The 9,541-nt window shown below is 47.5% G+C and overlaps 1 long non-coding RNA gene across 1 annotated transcript; it reads left to right on the top strand.

The window, feature by feature from the left end:
- The first annotated feature begins 528 nt into the window (after positions 1-528).
- Positions 529-3,469, top strand: LOC140218720 (uncharacterized). Its single transcript, XR_011894891.1, has 2 exons — positions 529-1,824; positions 3,342-3,469. It is a non-coding gene; the product is annotated as an uncharacterized lncRNA (long non-coding RNA).
- The last annotated feature ends 6,072 nt before the right edge of the window (positions 3,470-9,541 follow it).

Genomic DNA, 9,541 nt, shown 5'->3' with positions numbered 1-9,541 from the left:
TAAACCAGTTTGTTCTTTTTAACTGTCATGCATATATACTGATTGTCGTCGTGGGGCGCAATTGGTTGCAAAACATAGGTGAGTTCACGACGAACAAAAACGATGATTTTGCTGCATGCACTATTTGTTGATGACATGATACATTCGTACCCTGACAGTCTGATTAGTTTCGACAAGTTGGGCTCACAAATGACGATGAGTGGAAACACATTGGTTTACACATACTGACGGAAATATGAAATTCGTGATTTTAGCCCTCTGGCGTTCCACTGTATGACGGACGCTGCCTTGACTTCTTTTCAAAAGGATGAGGTATGGGTAGCCATCTTTCTAGTTGAGGGATTCAAGCACTGGGCTTAAGGCGTCCAGCACTTTAAGTGCGCTTCGAGCAGACGGTGTCCCCATCTCAACTAAAATTGTTGGGACGGCCTCCGTGAGTGAACGTAGCACCGAGATGACTTGACGATCTGTTTTAGGTGAATCATCAATGGCCGCAGAAGGCTCCGGTGGGGCCGTGACCTTCTGAGGTTCCTTATCAAGGGAGCGGCTCGGTAGCGTAGGCCATTCCTCTAAAGAAAGAGTCTTATCTGATTCCCTCGTGGAAGTGGTGGGCCCTTTCGCGACGCGACTAAGATGTACCGTAGTGGAGTGGGTACTATCGCTTCGCGCATGCGCCTTCTTTGAAGACGTACGACGGTGCCGCCGTCGACGCCGACGCCGGACTACTTCGGCTGCCTCCTTGTGGGCCGAATTGTCTCTGGCCATTTGCTTCAGAACCGCGCGCTCCCTCTTGATGCGGGGGCAGTCTTTCGACGAGGTTCCGTGAGGGCCGCTACAGTTGGCGCACTTCAGAACTGTGGCACCACAGGTCTCTTCTGCATGAGGTTCAGCGCAACGGGGACACAGTAGCGAGTTGGGACACACGCCCTTGACGTGTCCTAGCCTGTAGCACTGATGGCATTGAAGTGGCTTCTGGATGAATGGTCGAACCGGATGTCGAAAATGTCCGACTTTAACGTGGGATGGTATACAGTCCCCCTTGAAAATTACTTTTACGCAGCGCGTATTCCCAAGACGGCGCACTTGCGTGATGATCGTGCCCTCGTTTGCCGGCTTGATGAGGCTAGGTAAATCATCATTTGGAATGGCAATGTCAATGTCGTAAATTACACCGGCTATCGATGTGTCGTCGATCGGGATGAAGGGACGCGTTTTGATTCCTTGGCATTATCAGTGTTCATGATAAAGCGTATTCGCTCGTCGCCTGGAAATTACTCGTCATCCTATAAGCGTTTAGTCGCGACGAGCAATGGTTGATTCTGGGCTTTTGATGCGGTTCTTTTTTCTATTTTATTGCTTTTTTTTCCTTTTCCCTTTCTTTTCCTTTTTTTTCGTTCTACGGAACAAAGAAGCTAGCCTAACCATAGAGAAAGAAATTCAACAAGAGGGGACACTCTTCAAAAACTGGCAACAGGAAACACGTCACGCCTAGTTTCAACACCATCCGTTAGTTGACGCGAGCATCAGAAAAAAAGAATATGAAGTAAACTTCCAGACAACTTTTTATTTTTTTTATTCCTTCCCACTAAAAGTGAAAAAGTTTTGCATGTAAATGAACTTATACTTCGCAACTTTTTGTTGCGTTGCCTAGCAGCAAGCTGGCGGCACGCCAGACGCGCGTGCATACGTCATGACAAGCCGCAGGAGTGAGCGAGGCCGGCTGCGCATGCGAAGCTCGCGTGCTCGGCGACCCGTGTCCCGGCGTTCTCTTGTGTTCCGTCTGCATTTCGACACGGCACCGCTGCAATACTGGACTACAGCAAGGTGAGGAATTTCGTTTGACAGTCTGCGACGCACTTCAAGCAAGTTTAGGCTTACTGCACGAAACTGAACCTATATAGTGACGCAGTTATCGAAAAACAGCTCCGCAGTCCTAACCTAGTTAATATGAGTTAATTACTCGTACTGGGAGATGTTTGCGACGCTTTCTTTGAGCCCAAGCATAATTATAACCTATTTCGGTAGTTTTTGGGCACGCTCGCCGCACCTGGCTTTCTGACGAAAAGCACCTTGGCCGGGTGACGCAGTTTCGCGTGTACTGAATCTTACCGGGACAAGTTTTGGCGCTTTCTCTGACCCAAGACATTATTGTAACTAATTTCACTACTTTTTGGGGTACTTTTCAAGCACAGTGGCCGCGCTCGGCGTAGTGGCGCAGTTAGCGAAAAGCAGCTCGGCTGTGTGCCGCAGTTAATTTCGCGTGTACTGAATCATACTGGTGGAAGTTCGTGACGGATTCTCTGACCCGAAAAGGTATTGTAATTTATTTGGTAACTTTTTGGGATATCTTGAGGCTTGCTCGCCGCGCCTGGGGTTGTGAAGCTGTTAGCAAAAAAGCAAGCCGGCCATAGTGAGTTAGTTTTGCGTGTACTGAATTTTAGTGGGACAAGTTTGTGACGCATTTTATAGCCCTGCAACAACATATACCTTATTTCAGTACTCACGCTCCTCGAAAACGCGACGAGCGATTGCCGAGAGTGATAACACGGGAGTGTCGCATGCGCCGGCAGGACGCGTAAAAGATAACACGGAGGAGCTCAAGAACATGACATTTATGCATTCTGAGCGACTGAAAACAGGCTTTGCAACCACGAGTCTGAATTGAGTGCGATTAGAAGGCATTCTGCGAGCGTGTAACAAGGTCTGGCTGAGCCTGTGTTGTAGCCACCTTTGTGTACTTGGCGTACCATCGTGTCGACTGAGGCCAAGTTGTTTTGGAAACGCGCAGTCACCCGTGTATTTGTGCACTTAAAGTGCAGGAAAGAATGCCCGGGAAAGGAGGGGTGCTTGAAAATTGGATGTTCAGATTTTATGGCATTATTTGAGAGGAGTCTTTGCTGCGAAATGTACACGGTCGTCCACTTCCAATTTGAACACGGCTCCGGGCGGCCGGCGAGGCCGGCGCTCCGCGGAGCGCCGCTCGTGGGCGCCGGGGTAACTAAGGCGCCGGCGCACTGGCAGCCACAGGCGTGGCCTCAGCCGCGTCGTCTGCTACAGCGCGCCAGCACACACTAGACGACGCGGCTGAGGCCAGACCTGTGGCTGCCAGTGCGCCGGCGCGTTAGTTACCCCGGCGCCCACGAGCGGCGCTCCGCGGAGCGCCGGCCTCGCCGGCCGCCCGGAGCCGTGTTCAAATTGGAAGTGGACGACCGTGTACGTAAAAGTGAATTTATCTGTAATGCCGCTCATTCACCACTTACGCACGTTTCGCCTCTACACGCAATACTCCGGTTAGGTCAATATACCGAAATGATACATGCTTGTAATTTACTTTCCTTCAGCTGATGGCATCCGGTGGAGCATCGTACGGCAACGACTGCTGCTTACCTGGTGCCACAACTTTGGATGAATGCAGAAGCCCGGAACGAGCATTTATATAGAGCAAAATAAACATTTCATCATTTCAGAAGACGTCTTTCGTTTTCTTTATGAAATTGCACCTGACAGATTCGGCACAGTCTTGTAAAGGTCAATCGCAATCATTTCCACTTAATAATAAAACGATTCCACGCCAAGGCCACGTAAGGTTCAGCAGAAGCGAAAAAAAAATGAATGCCGCGCCGAGCAGCGGAGCCGGCGCGGTGTGTACCAACTAGTGTTCAAAACGCGCGCGCCTGAAACCGAAACCGGAAGGAGTCGATAACATCCGCTTGGTGTGCTACAGTCAATTCGGCCGCTGGGCTCTATGGGAGTGTCCGCTCTTGTTGAAATTTCTTTCTCTATGGCCTAACCGTCAAAGCACTTCGAGGCAGCCTTTCTTCAGTCGGCACACATTGTTAACGTCTGAACATCGCACAGCGTCTACTAGAGACGCCGTCGTGGACGGATTTTGATTTTCCCCTATTGAATTCGTTAAGGTTCACACCATTATTTCACTAGCGACATTGCAATGCGCACTCATGGGCTTCCGCTGCAGCTGTAAATCTAGATGTGCTTAAGTATTAAGACATATACATGGATATGTTGCTTTTTCACCGTGACACAAAAGTCACGACACAAGAGTTGAGCAAACTGTCCCTGTGTCGTCGCGGGGTGTGAGACCGGGCTAGTTGGTATTCCATGCTAAAGTGACTAGCGCAAGAGTGGACACGGGACACTAAAGAGGCGACAAGGATAAGCGCAAACTTCCAACTGGGCGCTTGTCCTTGTGGCGTCTTTGGTTTCCCCTGTCCCCTCTTGCGCTAGTCACCTCAGTCTGTGTCGTCGTCCGTTAGCATGCTATGGCCGAAGCTGCTCGCAATATTACGCCACATTTACTGGCCACCAGGCCAGGTACACCCTTGGGTACGACATATACAGTACTTGCAGTTAGTTTCCAAAGTAGTCTTCTATGGCGGTAATCCACGTGCGTGAAGCAAGAACGCTATTTAAAATTATTGTGCAGTAACATATGCGGGATTTGTATGTTCTCCACATTCTCTACCATGTTGCCGTTCCGCCTTTATTATATAGCCGCAATGTAGACTAGCAACTATCGAACGCCATAAAGGCTATCCACATACTCAAAGACATCACGCACAACTCCTGACACTTAATTGTATTCAAGAGTTGTGCGACTGCCCAGGACATGCTTAACGAATGTTACATAACACATTATGAGGTTTTACTTGTTAAAACCAAGACTTCATTATGAGGCACGCCGTAGTGGAGGATTCGGGAATAATTTATACCACTTGGGATTTTTTAACGTGCGCCTAACCCTAAGTACGCGGGTTTTCGCATTTGACACCCACTGAAATACGACTGCCGTGGTTGGGATTCGATCCCGAGACCTCGTGATTAGCAGCCGAACCCAATAAAAGCTAAACAACTACGGAGGGGAAGGAATGTTGGCATTTGGAGGAAGGTGACAGCCGGCACGTGAGACAATTTCTTCCCATCCTCATCGCGCGAGAATCGGTACCATCTGTCGAAGAATGACACCGTAAAATGCACTGTATTCAATGCGATGGAGTCCGCGTCCAATATTTCAGACCCGAATCATACTGTAACTACTGACGACCAAACATCACGCTAAAACGTGCAGTCGCTTGACAGCTGCCGAGCGCTGGCGTCGGCCACAGGACCTACTTGACCTTTGTTCAACACTTGGCGACATTGTCGCCTTATTCCGCACCATTGCGTTTCAGCTGAACTGCTTCAACAGCCAATTTATTTGTGCCAAAATTTGGCCACCCTGTCAACCTTATGGTTTCTTATATTTAAGTCATATTTTATATTTAGGCTAATGCTGTCCTGAAATTTCCAGCGGTTTCACCTTACCCAAAATGCCCACATTTTTGTCGGCCTCTGCTCATATTTTGTAGGATTTTTAATAGACGTGGAAACCATTGCGTGGCCCCATGACCAAGCTGCTCGAAAAGTCATTTTATATCCCCAAGGTCTTGTGCAAGCTTCTGCCTTTGCCGTTCATCAACCTCCTGATTTTCCTGTCAACTGTATCCCATTTTGACGTCTACAAATCCCATGGAAGTTGGCAACGATATAATGTCCATGGGAGAAAAGCCATTTAAATCAATTCTACTGTGGATACGACAGCCGCTTTTCGTCACTGTGAATGGAAATATTGCGTTAATGAGCGCCATTCTTAAGCATTTAAATTGACAGTTAAAAAATTATGCGGATCCCATGTATGTGCGAATCGATGTAAGCAAAGCTTTCTGTGTTTGTTGTCATTGTCATATGTAATATCCACAGAGTAGACAGGCACTCTCTAATGAAATGCTGTCAATGTTTGCCTGATTACGCCTGCCATTGCGATGCAAATAAACGGAACTTCAACTCATTTCCTCAGAAATAAACGCTGAATGAAATGCTGACGTCATCCTAAACAAGATCAACAAGCGCCGTAGTGCTCGATCTTATGATGTCCCTATTCGCAAGCTTATATTCGTGATTCTGTCTTTTTCTTGGGGGGGGGGGGGGGGGGGGGGCAATGTGCTCTTGTACCCTAGAAATGTCCCTCGGACGTCTCTGATGTGCTCGTTTTTATTCTCAAGTACCCAATGAAAACTCTTATCGCTGCAACTTCATGATGTCCTGGCGGCAGGCCACCATGGCGTGTCGCGCAATTATGACAACGCTGATTCATTTGGGTTGACATATACTATTTTGTGCGTCATACTTCGCCACATGCATTTTTCAAACTATGCCAGAGCTCGAAAAGGGCGGCCAACTCACTACGTCCCTTTCCTCAATTTACTTCCGCAAAGTGTGTGTTTATCGCTGTGGTTACCAAATACGCCCAGCGGTATGCTACCGCTCAAGCCTTTCTGGCGGCTGAGCAACTGAAGTCGCAGGCTTTATTCAACATGGCGTCGATTACTTTTCCTCAATTACTATCCTATCCTATCTTTTTTACTATCCTATCCTATCCTCATTTTCCTATCCTCAATTACTTTTCGCGGACTTCGATCACCGCCTTCCCTCCAGTGTCATCTCTTACACTACTTGCTCCTGCTAGGCACAACACAAACACGCAACGACCTTAATGAAGTATCAATTACACGCTAGTTGACACGCTGTCGACGTATATTTCCGCTGAGCACCGGGATTGGAGCGTGGTCCTGTCTATTGTGAGATTATCCGTCTACAGCCTCGCTCAACAACACCGCTCGTTACTCATCACGTTTTTTATTCTTTTTTTTTTGTCGACAAGAGCATAGTGTATTTCCTCTGAATGTGCTTTCGGCTTTAGGTGTGACCTTGCACGCCCGCTTCTTCTGTTACGTTGACGGCGACCGTTGTCGTCAGGCTGTCGCCTCATTCTGAGCTTCGCAGTCACCAGAGAGCACAGAAAGTTGTCTTCAAAAACAAACCACCGGCATTCGGGCCCATCTCCCAAATGCACCATCTTGCAATTGGGAAATGGGCACGCTAACCATTAGGCTACCACCTGCCTCCGCCAATTTTTTATTTTATTTTTTATTTGCCTTCCCACTTCACGTTTTTGCCGCAGACGTAGGCAGAACGGATGCAGAAACGAAAAAAAAAAGTAAAGATTGCTTGAGCAGCCAGCTGGCACATGACCTTAACTTTGGCAGGTTATTCTCATTGGAGCGCATGTAGGCTTGCGGCTGCGTGAAGATTGTGGGTCGCCTTAGCGTTATTGTAAATTTGCTTTCACCGACTCTTTTCAGCTAGAATTGAACTGCCGGACAAAAATGAGACCTACCGTTGAATATCTTTTTCTTGTTTTCTAGGTCTAAACCAAAAACGCTGATTTACACAAGTGATTTTTTAAAGAAATGACATGCGGATACAATATTTCGAGGTCATGTCGTTGTGTCAATACGGGCCGGCACCACGTATCGATGAAAGAGCATCACAGTGCCGATGCACGCGGCAGGTTGCTGAATGAAGAAAACAGGAAACGACTGTTTTTTCAGTTCTCGCAACATATTGTACACAGAACACAAGGCACCCACCACCATGTCATTTTATTTTTGACAACAGCGACACACAATGGCGGACTGATATGCTTCCTAAGGGGGTTCCATTTTATTTTTCATCGCAGAACCGCAAGCACAGGTTGCGTCGCACGTATACCGCAGCCACGAACTGTGGCCGCACTCCTTTTCCTCTGACAATGTGGCCCCCGGCGGCTTCACGCGCTCCCGTAGGTGGCGGATTGGACTGTCACTCCAGAAGTTTAAATACATAACCTCTTTGCATAGAAACGATGGCATGATTGTTAACATATTGTTGGCTTGGATATGTTTGGCACGAGGACCAAGACCATGTCTTTTAACGCGTTTTTATGTTTGCGTTCGCGTCTCTGTCTTGACGGGACGCGCACCGTAGCATGCTGCAATGGTGCTTGCGTTGAGCGTATGTAAGGCAAAAAACGCGGTTCTAAAATGTCTGTTCACAAACTTGTGCAGTAAACCCATGTTTATAGTATTCGCGCAGTATAGTAGTAGTACAGTAAGAGTCACGGGTATGGCATCAGTAACCGCAAGCGCCACGTTACGGTCGTAACTTGTCGGGACAGCGTAGTTGTAATCCACAGACCCTGCCACTAAGGAATACGTGGCTACTCATGGCCGATGAATAAGTAATTGCGAAGATGGGTTCCCAGTAAAGGTTTGTTACCAAGAACGGCGGGAGTTTATACTGCCGCAAAGGACCGATGCTAGGCGGTGACTCCAATCATTTACTCGGCACATCACACATCTACACTGGAATTCAACTGGTTTCGCAACTCTCGCTTATATTCTCTTGCCCCTAAGCTGCGACTTCGCCTGCCACCCGGGCCCCAGCTTTTCCTCTTTGTCCCCCGCTTCTTTCCCAGTCTGCTGAGACGTGCTTCCACTGATGATTGCTCCTCCTTTTTCTCAACAAATGAAGGCATTCATTTATGCATTCCTAAGTTACTGCAGAAAATAGCGTGTCTTTATCTCAATAACCACCCTGTCCCTCACCTGGACTCTCCCATCGCAAAACAAAGTTGCTGTGTTGGAAATGGCTGGGCGTCACATATGCAATTTTCTAGGAATGGCCAGTAGCACGGCGGGCAATTTTCGGTAGGTGACGGGACAGTACATAAAACACCTTCTCTGCCATATCCACACTCAGTGGTCTGCTTCGTGAGCTACTATTAGCCGCTACGACGAAGTACGAAATGAAAGAAACTTAGCTGGGCTGGTCGCGGGCAGCTCTTTTTGGATTTGTGATGCGTCGATTTAAAATATATATATTTCTTATCTAAGCCTAAATGACAGCGATATAGGCGAGGTGAGTTATGGTAGCTCGTTGGCTTGGACTAACGACGTTCTTCACGCAGCACTTTCGTCTTATGCGTGTTCGCGAACCGAAATGAAAGAAAGGAGGGTAACACGCCTTCCTGAAATGAAACATTCGGAATAACCCTTTGTTTGGCGGTTGAACATATGTCGAGGGTCCCCGATACGAACCACCTGCAAGTCTGTATCACCTTGCAAAGGGGAACACAGATGAAACGTTGTCAAACGGATAGGCTTTTAATTATATAAGTACATCTTTATTGAAATTGCTTACCATGAGGTGAAAGCCGACTAATAAGCATTTAAATTTTCTGTGTTATTAAAACATCCTGTTAATAAAAGGTTGCTGTGCTTTACAGCCCCCTAAATTAAAAAGTAAGTTACGAAACATAAATTGGTGCGGTAAATGTGTAAACGCAGACGCAAGAAAAGGCCTAGTCCGTTTCCCAGTATTCACTCAATGAAGATGGAGCACCTCTATACTCTCACGTTGTAGTAATGTCAAGAATAAAACACTTCCAAAAGAGTCAGTCACGAATTTAACTCATAAGGTGAGCTTGAGCTGGAAAACTCAGACATAACGATGGCTGCGCGCAAAGTGCTTCCTCTGATTCCGATCTACGGATCAAGGCGTCGGTTCGTCAGATTGGAATTCTCGTACATTGCAGCGCAATCTCGGGTCGTCAAATGTGATGGAGAATGTGCGCCAGTATTCGCTTCACGCGCGCAATCTGATA

Source organism: Dermacentor andersoni, chromosome 6 (assembly GCF_023375885.2).
Source record: "Dermacentor andersoni chromosome 6, qqDerAnde1_hic_scaffold, whole genome shotgun sequence".
NCBI lineage: Eukaryota > Metazoa > Arthropoda > Arachnida > Ixodida > Ixodidae > Dermacentor > Dermacentor andersoni.
The sequence above is the reverse complement of the archived record's forward strand: the minus strand, read 5'-3'. Positions and strand labels throughout refer to the sequence as shown.